The sequence below is a fragment of the Salmo salar genome, chromosome 24, assembly GCF_965601325.2.
Source record: "Salmo salar chromosome 24, fSalSal1, whole genome shotgun sequence".
Lineage (NCBI taxonomy): Eukaryota > Metazoa > Chordata > Actinopteri > Salmoniformes > Salmonidae > Salmo > Salmo salar.
Window position 1 is genome coordinate 8,135,330 of NC_138314.1, and position 20,370 is coordinate 8,155,699.

At 46.8% G+C, this 20,370-nt stretch overlaps 1 pseudogene; it reads right to left on the reverse strand.

The window, feature by feature from the left end:
• Positions 1 to 4,047: 4,047 nt before the first annotated feature.
• On the reverse strand, positions 4,048 to 9,191 carry LOC106584942 (fatty acid-binding protein, liver-type-like; annotated as a pseudogene).
• Positions 9,192 to 20,370: the final 11,179 nt, after the last annotated feature.

Sequence of the window (20,370 nt, forward strand, 5' to 3'; positions counted from 1 at the left end):
CACTTGAAGGCCCCTCCAACTAGAAAGTAATGGGAAATTTGTGCCATCGCTGAGCCCCACCCATAGAGAATGATAGAGGCCTCTAGTGGTAAAAATGCAATTTTAGCATGGGCAGTGCCATTGAGGGCTTCCACCATGCTTCCGACATTTTAATTAGTCAAAGTAGTGAACTGGGTAGGGATTCCTATGAGTTGTAGCCTCCAAGCGCTGCCCATGCAGTCACAGATGATATAATGCACACAACTTGTCCAAGCCTCCCCATTTCTCCTTCACCCAAATCCAGATAGCTGATGTTCTGAAAGAGTTGCAAAATGTGGACCCCTACAAATCAGCTGGGCTAGACAATCTGGACCCTCTCTTTCTAAAATTATCCACCGCAATTGTTGCAACCCTTATTACTAGCCTGTTCAACCTCTCTTTCGTATCGTCTGAGATTACCAAAGGGGGAGACACTCTAGACCCAAACTGTTACAGACCTATATCTATCCTTTTCTCTGTATACATCAATGATGTCGCTCTTGCTGCTGGTGATTCTCTGATCCACCTCTACTCAGACAACACCATTCTGTATACTTCTGGCCCTTCTTTGGACACTGTTAACTAACCTAACTAACCTCCATACAACTATCCTTCCGTGGCCTCCAACTGCTCTTAAATGCAAGTAAAACTAAATGCATGCTCTTCAACTGATCGCTACCCGCACCTGCCCGCCCGTCTAGCATCACTACTTTGGACAACTACAAATACCTAGGTGTCTGGTTAGACTGTACACTCTCCTTCCAGACTCACATTAAGCATCTCCAATCCAAAATGAAATCTAGAATCGGATTCCTATTTCGCAACAAAGCATCCTTAACTCATGCTGCCAAACATACCCTCGTAAAACTGACTATCCTACCGATCCTTGACTTTGGCAATGTAATTTACAAAATAGCCTCCAACACCCTACTCAGCAAATTGGATGCAGTCTATCACAGTGCCATCTGTTTTGTTACCAAAGCCCCATCTACTACCCACCACTGTGACCTGTATGCTCTCGTTGGCTGGCCCTCACTTCATATTTGTCACCAAACCCACTACTGGCTCCAGGTCATCTATAAGTCTTTTCTAGGTAAAGCCCCGCCTTATCTCAGCTCATTGGTCACCATAGCAGCACCCACCCGTAGCACGTGCTCCAGCAGGTATATTTCACTGGTCACCCCCAAAGCCAATTCCTCCTTTGGCCGCCTTTCCTTCCAGTTCTCTGCTTCCAATGACTGAATCGAATTGCAAAAATCACTGAAGCTGGAGACTCATATCTCCCTCACTAACTTTAAGCATCAGCTGTCAGAGCAGCTTACAGATCATTGCACCTGTACATAGCCCACCTGTACATAGCCCACCTGTACAGATCATTGCACCTGTACATAGCCACCTGTAGCCCACCATTGCACCTGTAATCTTACCTCATTTGCACACACTGTATATAGACTTTTCGATTGTGTTATTGACTGTACGTTTGTTTATTCCATGTGTAACTCTGTGTTGTTGTTTGTGTCGAACTGCTTTGCTTTATCTTGGCCAGGTCGCAGTTGCAAATGAGAACTTGTTCTCAACTGGCCTACCTGGTTAAATAAAGGTGGAATAAAAAAATAATGAAATAAAAATAAAGAGTCCTCTATATATCTCTATGGCTCCGACTCCCACATGCTGAACTCAGATATCACATACTAAGGGAATGACCTTGATAACATAATTTTCGGCAGTTATATGCAACAACAAAACATTTCATAAAAACAATCTTAATATGTTTTTTTAACACTATAATTTGTTTGTGAGCATGATAGCTATTGCCATTAGCCAAAATCCGTTCTCAACGGGTTCAAAGCACATGAACGCACACAACTCGTTACTCGTTGCCAGTTTACAGTCATATTTTCTGAGTTTCCAACTTATGAACGCAGCATATGGATGGATAACCAGAAGCTGAGAGCGTGAGGCACAGTTTTGCCACAGATAGAACAATGAGACAGATATTTCACCGAATGTATAAATGTGAAGCATCCGGTTGGCGTTTCCACTCACTACCAAATATGGTGGTGAGAGGAAGCCCAGTAGACGGCAGTGGTAGAAGATGGAGTGAGATGGATTTTGGCCGTCATTCTGCAAATTTTCTCATCAGTGAATACAGTTTTTCAATACAGTTTTCTGTTTCCAGGCCGCCATTGTAAATAAGAATTTGTTCTTAACTGACTTGCCTAGTTAAATTAAGGTTAAATACAAAATAAAAAATTCCAAAACTAGAATATGTTAGAGTGGACAAAGGTTCGTAGACCTTAACCTTTGCCAAATTCTGTAAATATTTAGTTGTTTAGGAGTGCAAGGGCAAAGAGTTATTAAAGGACATCATGCTAATTAGAAGCATGCTGGAAACCTTGTGGATGTAGCCTAATGTAGCAGAACATTCTGATAACTCTACGGAGCCCTAATTGCTCTTGGACAGATTCTGCATGTAAAACAGGCCGCGACAAACTTTCTGGAGAATTGTACTTCAGGATAACAGAGATTAATGGAGCCCCAAAGATGACAATCTCTCTCTCGTGATACCAACACGTTGGAGTTGCCATGGAACCATGCTTCATCTGCTCTGTGATCATGTCAAGCAGATGGGGAAGGGGTTGCAATGCAGCAAGGAAGAGGAGAGGGAAGAGAGTGTAGTGTGTATGTGAAGAAGAAAAGGAACGTATTGCCCAGTTTTATCTCGATCCCTAAAGACCTGGATATCCTTTGTCATCAGAAATGAAGGTGGCACTGAAATGTGACATAACAGGTGTCATAAGTTGACAGGAAACAGAGAGATCAGTGATAACCTGAAACCCAGAAATAATGCATTGTCTGACTGCACCATGTGTGGAGGCTGCAATCTGCATGGTGACTAAGGCAGATTGGAGATGCATCCTAGGATGTGGTTATGGATAAGAACATAGAAAGGAGATAGCCAAGTTAATGTTCTGCTATAAAAAAGATATTGTGAGGTCAACATTGTTATATACGTAGCCTACAGTAACACAGGCTGTTAAGTGAAAAAGTGAAATCCCATAATTAACTTCATTTGTTTACTATCATGTTACAGTCTAACTATATAGGTTATTTTCTTGGAAGTTTGAAGTTGATGTGCCTCATGGTTTGCACTGGTCGTGTCAGTGTCCTCTATAGCTGGCAGCTCTGTTGTTAGTGTACATGAAGCAAGGGTATGGGACAAGAGGAAAGTGTGGAGATGGCACGTGAAAGTAAAAAAACAGTCTCAGCATGCCCCTGTTACTGTAGAATTGCCCATATCTCATATAGGTCATACAGTATGTTAATGATACCTTTAAATATGTCATAACTGTACATTTCCTTCAAGTCTGAGTCCTTTTAACACATTATTCACAAAATGAAAATGATTGTTTGTCAATTTGTTTGTCATGGATGAAAATAATCATAATGTTTTCCCATTCCATGACCATGACACTTAACATATTCTGTGACACAATATTAACTGGCCAGCTATCAACATCTAATCTATATCTCAGGATATATCTTAGGACATTTAGTCATGCAAAATATAGCATCCACATGAGATAGCGTTAGTTCTGCCTGAGTGTAATGCCCATTCCATCATAAAAGACACTCATCTCTCATTGGCAAAACCCACAATCCCTCTCATTGCATATTCTCCTCTCCTCTACTCATCAGCGCTAATCTCTCTTTCTCTTTGTTCCTTTCTAGTCCGAGGATGCAGGCTGATCTGATGTCCAACCTCCTCTTCTCTGACTCCAGGAGCGGGGCTTGGCCGCATAATGGCCATGCAGGGGAGTTCTTTCTTTGTTTCTGTCTGTCCGTCAATCCATCTGTGGAGAAACCAGACCATTGTCAGAAATGTACAGTAACTATAAATACTCCCCAACGTATTTAATCTACCAGGTGGTGTGCGAGGCTCCAGCCTGGCTCGGTCTTTCTCCTGGTGGCTCGGTCTGGGGACCAGCTAAGGATGCTGAGGGAGGATCTGGAGGATTCTGTGGTGGTTCAGGGGGGGCTGGTGGTCCGCTGTGTTCCTGCAGACCTGAGCAGGAGAGAGGGGGTGGAGGAGATTGGGTTGTCCGGGAAGAGGTCACTCTTGATATCGATCATGTGCCTCTCATCAACAACACTGGTGAGATGCCTTCTTGCTCTCTTCCTGTTTCTACTCTCTGCTGCTGATTGCTGGTGAGAGAGTGGTTATAATCAATTAGTGTTGAACACGAACTACAGAAATTCACATGCAACTTGAACTATCACACAAATCATGCACAGGAGATTTGCCTGTCACATCCTGACCAGCAGATGGAGCTATTGTATTAGTTTTGGGGTCAGGACGTGGCAGTTTTTGTGTATGTGAATGATTGTGTTGTTGATTGGGACTTCCAATTGAAGGCAGGTGTGTTGAGTTGCCTTTGATTGGAAGTCCTATATAGGTGTGTGTGTTTTTCTTTGGGGTTGTGGGTGGTTGTTTTTGCACTGCGTTTAATAGCCTGCAGAACTGTTGCTGTTGTCACCTTTATTGTTTTGTTAAGTGGATGCTTTACTCCTTTTTGGAAATTAAATATGAGTATTCACATACCTGCTGCGCCTTGGTCTTCTCTCCATGACAACTTTTGTTACAGAACCACCCACCAAAGGACCAAGCAGCAGAAGAGGAGGAAGCCACGGGAGGAAAAAATGGAGGAATGGACCTGGCAGGACGAAAGACAATTCTGGGAGGACAAGTTAAGGGAGCTAAGGGAACCCGAGATGCAGCCCCAAGATTTTTTTTTGGGGGGGCACACGGGTAGTTTGGCCAGGCCAGGGAAGAGCCGTAAGTCAGCTACCCGTGACTACAGGGAGGTGCGTATGAGGTGGAGGGCGCCATGTTACGCTGAGGTATGCACCATCTCGCCTATACGGACGCACAGCCCAGTCCGCCCAGTACCAGCGCCCCGCAGGTGCCAGGGCAAGGTGAGCATCGAGCCGGAAGGGGTGATGCCAACCCTGCACTCAAGACCGCCAGTGTGCCCTTTCGGTCCGGTGTTTCCCGCTAGACGCACTAGCATGGAGGTGCGTGTCTCCAGGCTGGCACGTCCAGTACCAGCCCCACGCATCAGGAGTCTAGTGCGTCAGTCCAGCCTCGCCAGTCAAGAGTCACCAGAGCCGCCCGCCAGTCGTAAGTCACCAGAGCCGCCCGCCAGTCGTAAGTCACCAGAGCCGCCCGCCAGTCGTAAGTCACCAGAGCCGCCCACCAGTCGTAAGTCGCCAGAGCCGCCCGCCAGTCGTAAGTCGCCAGAGCCGCCCGCCAGTCGTAAGTCGCCAGAGTGGCCCGGCTGCCCGGAGCCGCCAGAGTGGCCCGGCTGCCCGGAGCCGCCAGAGTGGCCCGGCTGCCCGGAGCCGCCAGAGTGGCCCAGCTGCCCGGAGCCGCTAGAGTGGCCCGGCTGCCCGGAGCCGCCAGAGTGGCCCGGCTGCCCGGAGCCGCCAGAGTGGCCAGACTGCCCGGAGCCGCCAGAGTGGCCAGACTTCCCGGAGCCGCCAGAGTGGCCAGACTGCCCGGAGCTGCCAGAGTGGCCAGACTGCCCGGAGCCGCCAGAGTGGCCAAATTGCCCGGAGCAGCCAGAGGTGCCCGCCTGCCGGGATCTGCCAGGGTGCCCTGCCTGTCCTCCGGCCCAGCCCGAGTGGCCCTCCTGCCCTCCGGCCCAGCCCGAGTGGCCCTCCTGCCCTCCGGCCCAGCCCGAGTGGCCCTCTTGCCCTCCGGCCCAGCCCGAGTGGCCCTCCTGCCCTCCGGCCCAGCCCGAGTGGCCCTCCTGCCCTCCGGCCCAGCCCGAGTGGCCCTCTTGCCCTCCGGCCCAGCCCGAGTGGCCCTCCTGCCCTCCGGCCCAGCCCGAGTGGCCCTCCTGCCCTCCGGCCCAGCCCGAGTGGCCCGCATGTCTTCCGACCCAGCCCGAGTGGTCCGTCTGCCAGGGTCAGCCCGAGTGGCCCGTCTGCCCGGCACAGCGGGCAGACGGGCGACGCCGAAGGTGGAGCGAGGTCCACGTCCTGCACCTGAGCCACCTCCAGGATAGGTGGGTTGGGGAGGGAGGGCGTAGCACAGTGCCGTCGGTGACGGCAGCCACCCTCCCTTCCCTCCCTTATTGTTTAGGGGTTATTGTTTATGGGTTTTTTGTTGGTGTTTTCTGTTGGTAGGTGCATTCCGGGGTCTGCACCTTGAGGGGGGGGGGGGGGGGGGGGGGTACTGTTACGTCCTGACCAGCAGATGGAGCTATTGTATTAGTTTTGGGGTCCGGACGTGGCAGTTTTTGTGTATGTGAACGATTGTGTTGTTGTTTGGGACTTCCAATTGAAGGCAGGTGTGTTGAGTTGCCTTTGATTGGAAGTCCTATATAGGTGTGTTTTTCTTTGGGGTTGTGGGTGGTTGTTTTTGCACTGCGTTTAATAGCCTGCAGAACTGTTGCTGTTGTCACCTTTATTGTTTTGTTAAGTGGATGCTTTACTCCTTTTTGGAAATTAAATAGGAGTATTCACATACCTGCTGCGCCTTGGTCTTCTCTCCATGACAACTTTTGTTACACAATCATAGGACCTACGGAAGAGATTAGTCTTCAATAAAGACTTAAAGGTTGGAGCGAGTCTGCGTCTCTCATATGGATAGGCAGAACATTCCATAAAAATTTAGCTCTGTATAAGAAAGCCATGCCTCCAGCTGTTTGCTTAGAAATTCTAGGGACAGTAAGGAGGCCTGCGTCTTGTGACCGTAGCATACGTGTTAGTATATACGGCAGGACCAAATCGGAAAGATAGGTAGGAGCAAGCCCATGTAATGCTTTGTAGGTTAATAGTTAAACCTTGAAAATCAACCCTAGCCTTAACAGGAAGCCATTGTAGAGAGGCAGTAATACGAACACATTTTTTGGTTCTAGTCAAGATTCTAGCAGCCGTGTTTAGCACTAACTGAAGTTTATTTAGTGCTTTATCCGGGTTGCCAGTAAAGTAGAGCATTACAGTAGTCTAACCTACAAGTGACAAAAGCATGCATACATGTTTCTGCATCATTTTTGGACAGAAAGTTTCTGATTTTTGCAATGTTATGTAGATGGAAAAAAGCTGTCCTTGAAACAGTCTTGATATGTTCGTCAAAAGAGAGATCCGGGTCCAGAGTAACGCCAAGGTCCTACACAGTTTTATTTGAGACGACTGTACAACCATCAAGATGAATTGTCAGATCCAACAGAAGGTCTCTTTGTTTCTTGGGACCTAGAACTAGCATCTCTGTTTGGTCCGAGTTTAAAGTAAAACATTTGCCGCCATCCACTTCCTTATGTCTGAAACACAGGCTTCCAGGTGAGGGCAAATTTGGGGCTTCACCATGTTTCATTGAAATGTACAGCTGTGTGTCATCTGCATAGCAGTGAAAGAGGTAAAATATATAGTGAAAACAATAGTGGTCCTAAAACGGAACCTTGAGGAAAACCGAAATTTATAGTTGATTTGTCAGAGGACAAACCATCTACAGAGACAAACTGATATCTTTACGTCAGATAAGATCTAAACCAGGCCAGAACTTGTCCGTGTAGACCAATTTGGGTTTCCAATCTCTCCAAAGGAATGTTGTGAACGATGGTATCAAAAGCAGCACTAAGATCTAGGAGCATGAGGACAAATGCAGAGCCTCGGTTGACGAGGGTGTTGGCGTCTGCCAGTTCTGTGACAGATTCGATCCCCTTCAGGGAGACCTTCAGCTTGTTAGTTTCAATCACCAGAGACTGGAAAACAGTAGAGAGCGGTTTAATGTTAAATCTGATAGGCGTGTTCAAGGTCAACTAGCGCCAATTTATCGGGCCTAATATGGATGGCCATATATGGAGAAAACATTTGGCCGTGTGCAACAGGTTTGAGTTGGTTTTGACATGTAAACTGCTGAGAAGTTAGAACTGAGCCCAGTTATTGTGGAGAGCAGATTCTCTGCCAAAGAATGTCAGTCAGCCCACATACAAGTGGGGGGGGGGGGGGGGGGGACTTGACTGCTGTTGTATTTGGATATGATATAATGTAACTACTAACCTAACATAACTGGGACATGAACTAACCATAGTGACCCCACATCAGCTGAACTTATAGTTTAGTTAGATACTGGCTGTATATGTAGGGAGATGGATAAATCCAGGCTACATGTATGAAACTCATGGTTGGATTGTGACATGCACCACCCACATTGACCTTCTCCCCGGTCGGCGACTCAAGCTCCGTCTCCTGGCCAATGGTGAAGGAGTTGGTGAGGATCTTTGTTCCCGTGGTGACAGTCACCTTGAAGTGGTCTCCAGTCTCAATCGCAGATGCTCTTGATGTCTTTGCCCTCCTGGATAAGCTCATCAGGGAGACCTACATGCATGAGAGAGAGTCATGAGTTGTGCTTTATATACAGCAGCACATTGGCGAAATCAGACATGAACACAGAATTACTACTGAAGCAAAACTCAATTAAAAATATTGCAACAAAATTAAATGCATCATCAGCTAGCACTTAACGTTCTGAGAGCCATAGGTTTCTTAGAGCTATTTTGCATACAATATTCTGGTAATGTGCAGGAGAATTGCTTAGGAACATTCAGCACATTTAAAAAAAAAAAAAAAAAGAGACATTACATGCCAAATACATTCTGGTGGCAGAGTGGAGTAATTCTATGGATAAAGGACAAGAACATAAGTTTGAGTTGCACTGACACCGTGCCACAACAGATTAATATCCATGGGTCCCATCTGTGCTTGAAGTTAGTTAACCCAAAGTAAGCTAGCAGTGTAATTAAATTCTTAATGAATTTCAGCTAGTTTCTCAAAAACCTCCAATGACCTAGAATTTGTTCAGAAGGTTAATAAAACCCCCCAAGGAAAACTCAGGGAACCATGGTAAGTCTTAATTATCACTTCTGTTCAGTGTCCAAGGAATCTAATGTGCTAGCTTTGTTTGCTACTTGAGTAACCGCTGCATCAGCAATCACCATTGAACATTATTACTGAAAGGACTATAACATCTGAAATTAACACCCTAAGTCTAATCACATCACACATGTACAAACAGCAAGACATACCAATAGCCTCCATGAAAGACTCAAAGTTCTCATGTGTCTCCATCTGGTATTTCCCTGAGAAAGACATGGTGACTATAAGACAGTGACAGTAGAGACAGCCACAGCTCCCTGCTTGTCTTTATACCCTCATCTATCCAGCCCTGCAATCATTAACTAACTAAAGGTGTCTACAATTGAGAAGGCCAAGGGCAACTAATCTACATAGCAATGGTCAACTTTATTGTACTCTCCCTTCTCATCTTCTCTTCTTCTACTTTGGCGGTGTGAGTGATCATTGATCTGTTTTGATAAACAAGGCCTCCTCGACTCCTTAGAAAAACGATAAGCAGTCTCATCATTGTAATACAAGTGTATGGATCAATCAACACATTTCAAATTCAACTTGACTTTATCTCCCTAACCACCTGTGTTGAAGTTGAACTTGGCTACACCTGCACTTTGAGTTGATTGAGTTGAGATGTGTATTTGACTCTGCACTGTAATTTTTTTTTATCAATGTACAATTGTAAGGCAACCAGCTGCTATAGGGTTGTGAGTTTGCTACACATCTGGGAATATTGCTGAACCAACATACAGTGTTGCCTTCCAAAGACAAACATTAAATTGTAATTAGACTCAACAAGTTTTTATATATTCAGCCCACTGTGAGCAAAGTTTGTTGAGTGAACAAACATTCACCCATTAGCTCAATGTCTCGTCCTTCTGAAGTCCACCCAACTCACAGAACAATGCTGATTAAGCAATTGGTTAAGTTGGCTTTTTTACAGTGTGCACCTGTCACGTCCTGGCCAGTATATAAGGTTAATTGTTTTGTAGTTTGGTCAGGGCGTGGCAGGGGGTATTTGTTTTATGTGGTTCGGGGTGGTGTGTTTGTGTAAAGGGTGTTTGATTTAGTAATTCCGGGTTTTGGTTTATGTTTAGTTAATTCTATGGTTAGTCTAGGTTGTGTGTTTCTATGTTTGGTTGATTGGGGTTGGGACTCTCAGTTGAAGGCAGGTGTTGTCTATCTGCCTTTGATTGAGAGTCCCATATATTAGGGTGTGTTTGTATGTGTGATTGGTGGGTGATTATTCTGTGTATAGCCTTGTGCCTTACCAGACTGTTTATTTGTCGAGTGTTCGTTTTTTGTGTTTTGTATGTTCATTGTTGAGATTAATTAAAAATCAAGATGAGCATTCACGTACCTGCTGCGTATTGGTCCACATTTTCTGATGACGATTTCGCATTATCGTCAGAAGACGAAGAGAATTGTGACAGAATCACCCACCACCAAAGGACCAAGCAGCAGAGGAAGGAGCAGACGGAGTTCGAGTTGGACTGGCGGGAGAAGTGGACTTGGGAGGAAGTTCTGGACGGGGCCGGACCCTGGCATCAGGCTGGGGATTATCGACGCCCGCAGGGGGAAATTGAGGCAGCCAAGGCAGAGAGGCGGTGGTACGAGGCCAAGTACGCGCTGAAGGAGAAGCACGAGAGGCACCCCCAAGAAAATTTTTGGGGGGGGCACACGGGTAGTTTGGCTAGGCGTAAGAAGAGCCGGAAGCCAGCTACTCGTGGTTATATGGAGGAGCGTATGGGGTGGAGAGCGCTATGTTTCGCTGAGGAGCGCACTATCTCACCCATACGCACGCACAGTCCGGTGCGCGTTATTCCAGCCCCTCGCAGGTGCCGTGCTAGAGCGGGCATCCAGCCTGGTAGGAGGATGCCTGCGCAGCGCATCTGGTCGCCGGTACGCCTCCGAGGACCAGGCTACCCAACTCCCGCTCTACGCACGGCTACCATCAGGCCCCTGCACAGCCCAGTCTGCCCTGTACGGGCACCCCGCTCGTACAGGGCTACTAGTTCCATCCAGCCAAGACGGGTTGTGCAGGAGGTAAGATCGAGACCGACTGTGCGCCTCCATAGCCCTGGGTTTCCAGCTCCTGTCTCTCGTGCGGACCCGGAAGTGCGTCAACCCAGTCCGACTCGTCCTGTTCCCGCTCCCCGCACTAGCCTGGAGGTGCGTGTACATAATCTGGTAAGCCCAGTACCAGCACCACGCACCAGGCTACAAGTGCGTCAACCCAGCCTCGCCAGTCAACAGTCATCAGAGCTGCCCGCCAGTCAACAGTCATCGTCAGAGCTGCCCGCCAGTCAACAGTCATCGTCAGAGCTGCCCGCCAGTCAACAGTCATCGTCAGAGCTGCCCGCCAGTCAACAGTCATCGTCAGAGCTGCCCGCCAGTCAACAGTCATCGTCAGAGCTGCCCGCCAGTCAACAGTCATCGTCAGAGCTGCCCGCCAGTCAACAGTCATCGTCAGAGCTGCCCGCCAGTCAACAGTCATCGTCAGAGCTGCCCGCCAGTCAACAGTCATCGTCAGAGCTGCCCGCCAGTCAACAGTCGCCAGAGAGGTCAGACTGCGCTGAACTGCCGGAGTGGCCAGACTGCGCTGAACTGCCGGAGTGGCCAGACTGCGCTGAACTGCCGGAGTGGCCAGACTGCCCTGAACTGCCGGAGTGGCCAGACTGCGCTGAACTGCCGGAGTGGCCAGACTGCGCTGAACTGCCGGAGTGGCCAGACTGCGCTGAACTGCCGGAGTGGCCAGACTGCGCTGAACTGCCGGAGTGGCCAGACTGCGCTGAACTGCCGGAGTGGCCAGACTGCGCTGAACTGCCGGAGTGGCCAGACTGCGCTGAACTGCCGGAGTGGCCAGACTGCGCTGAACTGCCGGAGTGGCCAGACTGCCCTGAACTGCCGGAGTGGCCAGACTGCCCTGAACTGCCGGAGTGGCCAGACTGCCCTGAACTGCCGGAGTGGCCAGACTGCCCTGAACTGCCGGAGTGGCCAGACTGCCCTGAACTGCCGGAGTGCCCCGAGTGCCCCGACTGCCCAGACTGTCCCGAGTGCCCCGAGTGGCCAGACTGCCCAGACTGTCCCGAATTGCCAGACTGCCCAGACTGTCCCGAATTGCCAGACTGCCCAGACTGTCCCGAATTGCCAGACTGCCCCGACTGCCCCCCGGCGATGCCAGACTGGCCCGACTGCCCCTCGGCGATGCCAGAGTGGCCCGACAGCCTGGAACGGCCGGAACCAGAGCCACCTCCAGAAATAGGTGGGTTGGGGAGGGGGGGTGTAGCACAGTGCCGTCGTTGACGGCAGCCACCCTCCCTTCCCTCCCTTTAGAAAAGGGGACTTTTTGTTGGTGTTGCTTGGGGTTATTTTTTGTTAAGGTGCTTCTGGGGTAGCACCTTTAAGGGGGGGGTACTGTCACGTCCTGGCCAGTATATAAGGTTAATTGTTTTGTAGTTTGGTCAGGGCGTGGCAGGGGGTATTTGTTTTATGTGGTTCGGGGTGGTGTGTTTGTGTAAAGGGTGTTTGATTTAGTAATTCCGGGTTTTGGTTTATGTTTAGTTAATTCTATGGTTAGTCTAGGTTGTGTGTTTCTATGTTTGGTTGATTGGGGTTGGGACTCTCAGTTGAAGGCAGGTGTTGTCTATCTGCCTTTGATTGAGAGTCCCATATATTAGGGTGTGTTTGTATGTGTGATTGGTGGGTGATTATTCTGTGTATAGCCTTGTGCCTTACCAGACTGTTTATTTGTCGAGTGTTCGTTTTTTGTGTTTTGTATGTTCATTGTTGAGATTAATTAAAAATCAAGATGAGCATTCACGTACCTGCTGCGTATTGGTCCACATTTTCTGATGACGATTTCGCATTATCGTCAGAAGACGAAGACAGCCGTGACAGCACCATTTGTATTGTCCTTGCTTATATCTGTTTGTATGTCAGTGTGTACATCATATACTATCTTTGAAATATGGTGCATACAGTAGATGTCTCTGTGTGTTCTCTGATCTATCTCATCTTGATCTGTGTGCTGAGACTGAACCAATAAGAGCTCCTGTAGTCCTGAGAACATGGACTCTTCCTCTCTATGTTAAAGACCGGTTTAACATAGAAATACACAAAGCAGAATGGACATGGTTGAACCTTGTGGAGGTTATTCAGAGACTTGACTAATGCATGGTATAATTGACATTAAGACATATGAGTAGACAGAAGATATTAATTCTGAATTTAGTTCTATAGGTCTATTAATTATATTTCTATGATTCTGACCAGGTTATATCAATATTATATATCTACACCAATGTAGTAATGATAAAAGGTTTTATTAAGGTTTTTATCTAAAACCCAAGGTCACTATCCCAGGGCCAGGCTTACTGCTACTGCATGGTAGACAGTGAGAGATCCAGCTGGTGGGTCAGACTTAAGGACACTTTACACCAGTTGCAGGATGTAAAAAAACTAAAATAAACAAATAATATTAAAAGCTGATGCACAAAACATTAAAGCATATCAGTATATCATTGCATCTAAATTATGCTCCTTTTTTCTCCTTTTTAGTGGAGCATTTGAATATATTCCCTGATTAGATGTTAAACACTATACCTCACTATAGAATTACATAATTACTAATTATGTAAAGTGATGTCTATGGTTACTATGCAACATGATGTCTATGGTTACTATGTAGCATGATGTCTATGGTTACTATGTAGCATGATGTCTATGGTAACTATGTAACATGATGTCTATGGTAACTATGTAAACATGATGTCTATGGTAACTATGTAAACATGATGTCTATGGTTACTATGTAGCATGATGTCTATGGTAACTATGTAGCATGATGTCTATGGTAACTATGTAGCATGATGTCTATGGTAACTATGTAAACATGATGTCTATGGTTACTATGTAACATGATGTCTATGGTAACTATGTAACATGATATCTATGGTTACTATGCAACATGATGTCTATGGTTACTATGCAACATGATGTCTATGGTTACTATGCAACATGATGTCTATGGTTACTATGTAACATAATGTCTATGGTAACTATGTAGCATGATGTCTATGGTTACTATATGACATGATGTCTATGGTTACTATGTAACATGATGTCTATGGTTACTATGTTGCATGATGGGTGCATTCGGAAATTCTCTCTGGCTATCTACTCCAATTTCAGAGCACTCTCGTCTGACTGAGCGCAGAATGAATTTACGAACGCTCAACACCCGCTGAATCAAATCAAATCGTTTTTATCACATGCGCCGAATACAACGGGTGTAGACCTTACAGTGAAATGCTTACTTACATACTTAACCAACAATGCAGTTTTAAGAAAAATAAAAAAAATATATATAAAAGCAACAAATAATTAAAGAGCTGAAGTAAAATAACAATAGCGAGGCTATATACAGGGGGTACCGGTACAGAGTCAATGTGCATGGGGCACCGGTTAGCTGAGATAATTGAGGTAATATGCACATGTAGGCAGAGTTATTAAAGTGACATGTGATATGTGATATGCATAGATAATAACAGAGAGTAGTAGCAGCAGCATAAAGGAGTCTGGGTAGCCATTTGATTAGATGTTCAGGAGTCTTATGGCTTGGGGGTAGAAGCCTCTTGGACCTAGACTTGGCGCTCTGGTACCGCTTGCAGTGTGTTAGCAGAGAGAACATTCTATGACTAGCGTGGCTGAAGTCTTTGACAACTTTTAGGGCCTTCCTCTGACCACCTGGTATAGAGGTCCTGGATGGCAGGAAGCTTGTCCCCAGTGATGTACTGGGCCGTACGCACTACCCTCTGTAGTTCCTTGCGGTTGGAGGCCAATCAGTTGCCATACCAGGCAGTGATGCAACCCGTCAGGATGCTCTCGATGTTGCAGCTGTAGAACCTTTTGAGGATCTGAGGACCCATGCCAAATCTTTTCAGTCTCCTGAGGGGGAATAGGTTTTGTCGTGCCATCTTTACGACTGTCTTGGTGTGCTTGGACCATGTTTGTTTGTTGGTGATGTGGATGCCAAGGAACTTAAAGCTCTCAACCTGCCCCACTACAGCCCCGTTGATGAGAATGGGGGCATGCTCGGTCCTCCTTTTCCTGTAGTACCAGGTGGAAGGCGTTCCGTAGGTCTAGCTTGGAGAACACGTGGCCCCCTGGAGCGGCTCAAAGGCAGAGGAGATGAGAGGTAGCGGGTAGCGGTTCTTCACCGTGATGTCGTTGAGACCTCGGTAGTCGATGCATGGGTGCAGGGTTTTGTCCTTCTTTTCCACAAAGAAGAACCCTGCACCGGCGGGGGAGATAGAAGGACTGATGAACCCAGCAGATAGGGAGTCCTCAATGTAGGTTTCCATAGCCTTGGTCTCCGGACCAGACAGAGAGTACAGTCGTCCCCGGGGTGGAGTGGTGCCTGGGAGAAGATAAATCCCGCAGTCATATGGTCAGTGCGGCGGCAGCAAAGTGGCCTGGGCCTTACTGAACACCTCTCGGAGGTCCTGGTACACCGCGGGAATGACAGAGAGGTACGAGGCAACTTCCCGAGGCCCCAGGAAGACGTCCCGGGACAGGATGCGCTGACTTCAGTTAATGGGCGTGGCAGAACGGTCTCCAGCCCACGACGGCACCAGCAGACTAGTCAATGTGGGGATTGTGTTGTTTGAGCCAGGAGAATCCCAATACCACGGGAACCTGAGAAAACTTAATGAGCGGGAACTGGATCGTCTCACTGTAGTTCCCTGACACACATAGGTTGATTGGGCTGGTATTGTGGGTGACCCGGCCTATAGAGTGCCTGTCCAGTCCTCTAACATCCATGGGAATGGAGAGGGGCTGAGTGGGGATATCCAGCTCGGAAGCCAGGACAGCATCCATAAAGCTTTCAGCGTTGATGAGGACCCAGAGAGATTTCGACTGGTTCCCCCACAGCAACATGGCATGAAAAGGGATGCGAGTAAGGGGAGATGAAAAGTTCTCCGTATGGCCCACCAGAATACTCGCTCCTACCGGTGAGCCTGTTTTTTTAGTGGACAGGTGGAGATGAAATAACCAGTAGTCTCGCAATACAGACAGCTCTTAGTGTGAAGCTTGTAAAGCCGTTCAGCTGGAGGCAGACTAGCTCTGCCTAGTTGCATGGGCTCGGGAATAGGTGAATCGGCAGCCTTCGGAGACTCTTGGGGAAACTCAGGTAGCCTCGGGTTCTCTCGGCAACGGAGCCGTCGGGGACTTACGGGATACCTCGGAGGCGAGGTGGAATCCTTGGACGGGCGTTCCCATTGTCGCCCATTGATCCGAATGTTTGATGGTTCGTCAAAGGGCATAGCGGGATTTCTTATAAGCTTCCGGGTTAGAGTCCCGCTCCTTGAAAGCGGCAGCTCTACCCTTTAGCTCAGTGCGGATGTTGCCGGCAATCCACGGCTTCAGGTTGGGGTATGTACGTACAGTCACTGTGGGAACGACGTCATCGATGCACTTATTGATGAAGCCAGTGACAGATGTGGTGTACTCCTCAATGCCATCGGAAGAATCCCGGAACATATTCCAGTCTGTGCTAGCAAAATAGTCCTGTAGCTTAGCATCTGCTTCATCTGACCACTTTTTTATTGACCGAGTCACTGGTGCTTCCTGCTTTAATTTTTACTTGTATGCATGACTGATATCAGTAAACGTTGGCAAAAAACATCATTAAATTGTTTCCAGAAGCACATTTACATTTACTAATGCTCTGGTTAACATGAAAACAGCCTAACCAGCTCTGCTAGGTTGAGTAAAATGGTCCGAGTGAGGTGTTCTCTCATTTGTGTCTGGAAGTAGCTAGCAAGCTAGCCAACTTTAGCCAGTTAGCTTGGGTGCTTGACTGCTGTTGTGAGGTCAGAATGCTCTTATCAACCCTACTCCTCGGCCAGAGCGTCCACTGTGCACTCTAAACGCCCCCCGAGAGCGAAACGCTCTGAATTTATAGACAGACAATCTGACAACGCTCTGAATTTACAAATGACACAGAGCGCACCCTGACACACTGGAGGCAATTTACGAACGCACCAGATGCCTATAGATACAACCTATTTGGTTATTATATCACAATCAGCATTTACATTTTATGTTTATGGTTGGTTCATCATTGGACATTAAAAACTCTAAATTACCTATTGGAGATCCGCTCAGAGGTTTGTATGATAAGAGACCATAATAATGAAAGCCAGTGAAGGAGAGTAAAGTCCACTGAATTAGTAGTAGAACAGACACTGCATTAAAAATTACATTTATCATGGTTCTTTGTAGTGACTTACCAGCACTGAGCCGAATGTTACAGCACTGTAAATATGATAACTATATGACACACAGCACTTAGCCATTCATTTCATGTTTCAGATGTGGATGTTGTTGTGCAATTAAATGTCAAACAGAGTTAAAATCTTAAGCTACGTCCAATCCAGCGAGGTTGCATATATATTGTACTAAAGAAGGTCAGTAAATGGGTGGGTTAAATAGGTGGGCTGTACAAGGAACTACAAATAGGTCACTTTGAACTGCAAATCCTATCAACCAAGTGACCCTCATGGAACCATGGAATCACTTGCAGCTCATTGGTGGACTCGATAAGGAAGGCTGTGGTCAGCCAAGTGCAGGAGCCTAAGGATGACGTTACCAGAGTGGCTGCCCTGTGAATGTCTGTTTTGACAACTCCCTCCCTGAATTGCACCTTCACTTTTCTAACCACCGAGTGCATGACACTCCACCACTCCCTTACATACCACGTTTGCATTCCCCAAGCCCCCCAGCATAAAACCTAAAGCCCTGATGTGGGGAGAGTCTACTCTATAGTCATTATAGCCAAGATAATTCATAGGAGTGGTCAATAGTGATAGAGGCAAGAAACTATACAGAACAAAAATATAAATGTAATATGTAACAATTTCAGCAATTTAACTGAGTTACAGTTCATATAATTCAGTCAATTGAAATCAATTAATTAGGCCCTAATCTATGGATTTAACATGACTGGGCATGCTCGCAGCCAAGGCTGGGCCTGATAGGGCATAGGCCCACCCACTTGGGAGCCAGTCCTACCCACTTGGGAGCCAGTCCCAGCCAATCAGAATGAGTCATTCCCCACAAAAGGGCTTTATTACAGACATTAATACTCCTGTTAAATCAGATGTCCGGGTGGCGGGTCTCAGACAATCCTGCAGGTGAAGAAGCCGGATGTTGAGGTCCTAGGCTGGTGTGGTCACACGTGGTCTGCGGTTGAGGTCTGTTGGATGTACTGCCAAATTCTGTAAAATGACGTTGCAGTATGGTAGAGAATTGAGCATTTCAATCTCTTGCAACAGCTCTGGTGGACAGTCCTGCAGTCAGCATGCCAATTGCACTCCCTCAACTTGAGATGTGGCATTGTGACAAAACAGCACATTTTAGTGGCATTTTGTCCTGATAAGCCACACCTGTCAGGTGGATGGATTATCTTATTAAAATGATAAATGCTCACTAACAAGGATGTATACAAATTTGTGCACTTTGAGAACATTTCTGGGGTCTTTTATTTCAGCACATGAAAAGACTTGACATAATACGTTTATATTTGTGCAGTATAAATGGCTCAATATTACTTTGACAGTCAACTATACCATCCTAACACCGCTCTGGGGATGGTAACAATGAAGGCAGGGAAGATAGGTGGGACACTGCATGATGTGTAAGGCCTATGCCATCTTGCAGAGAACCCACACAAAGACCTTGAGGTAAGACATGAAACTCACAGGATGATCTACAAGATTCAAATGCATTTTTATGACATGATCCCGCCTAGGTTATGAAGACAGTGGAGTAAAGGAAGTTTAAGTAGAATGAGTGTCATTTTCCACACAGGAGGAGGCGCTGAAGAACTAGCCAATAAGCATGAACGAACCTATGGCGCCAGGTGTAAAGAAACATGTCAGACAAATCAACCCTTCAATTCCTAAGTCCATGACACATCAAATCAAACTTTGTCACATGCGCCAAATACAACAAGTGTACACCTTACCGTGAAATGCTAACTTTCAAGCCCTTAAATCAACAGCGCAGTTCAAGATTAAATATTCACCAAATATAGTTACAAAAAATTAAAGTAGGAATAACGAGGCTATCGGTACCTAGTCAATGTGCGGGGGTACAGGTTAGTTGAGGTAATTTGTACATATGTGAAGTGACTGCATAGATAAACAGCAAGTAGCAGCAGTGTACAACAGAGGGGGTGGGGGTGAAGGTGTTGCGCCCTCTTCACAACTGTCTTTGTGTGTTAGAACCATGATAGTTGGTTGGTAATGTGGACGCCAAGGAACTTGAAACTCGAACCGCTCTGTCAATGGGGGCTTGTTTAGCTCGCCTTTTCCTGTAGTCCACGATCAGCTCCTTTGTCTTGCTCACATTGAGGGAGAGGTTGTCCTGGCACCACACTGCCAGGTCGTCTACAAAGAGGTCAGGTCTCATTGTCGGTGATCAGGCCTACCACTGGTGTTGTGGTGCACCTAAAACTTGGTTTTGGAGTCATGTTATACCACGCAGTCGTGGGTGAACGGGGAGTACAGACCCGAGGGGCCCCAGTGTTGAAGATCAGTGTGTCAGACCTGTTTGCCTACCCTTACTACCTGGGGGCAGCCCGTCAGGAGGTGCAGGATCCAGTTGCAGACGGAGGTGTCTAGTCCCAGGGTCCTTAGCTTTTCCAACCAGCTGGGAAACAAGTCACCCTTAAATGGTGCACCTTTAGCCCCTTGTCAGTGACACTGGGGTGGAACTAATGAAAGCAATGTCCAAAAAACAGACACTAGATTGCCTGAAACTTGATTTGCAAAAATACCTGGAAATTGAGCAATCTGCTTTTAAACTGATGCACCAACTGTGGTAGGATTCTTACCCATATTGTGACAGACTAGACGGAACTACTGTCTAGTCCTGACCATAGTAAGATGTTATTTTCTATGGTAGAGTAGGTCAGGGCGTGTTTTTCTATGTTCAAGTTTTGTTTGGGATGATCTCCAATTAGAGGCAGCTGGTCCTTGTTGTCTCTAATTGGAGATCATATTTAAGTAGGGTTTTTTCCAGCTGGTGTGGTGGGATCTTGTTTTTGTATTGCTCTGTGAAGCCTGCAGAACGTGACCTTTAGGTTTCTTTATATAGTGTTCTGAATATAATAAATATTTATCTTTAGCCCTCAACACACTACCAAAGCCTTATTTTCTACACTGCTGGGTTCACATTTTAATGTGACTGATTTGCAGCAAATGTAGAAAACCCACTTTGGACATTGTGTACTGTTTACCGAACTAAGCTATTCTAATGAATCCCACTGAGGTCTTCACATTCAGCCAACTCAAACCTTGCCTCATTACAAACCTCAATTTTCCCCTGAAGTTCTACCCATTGATATGAAATGCTGAGACCAGACCA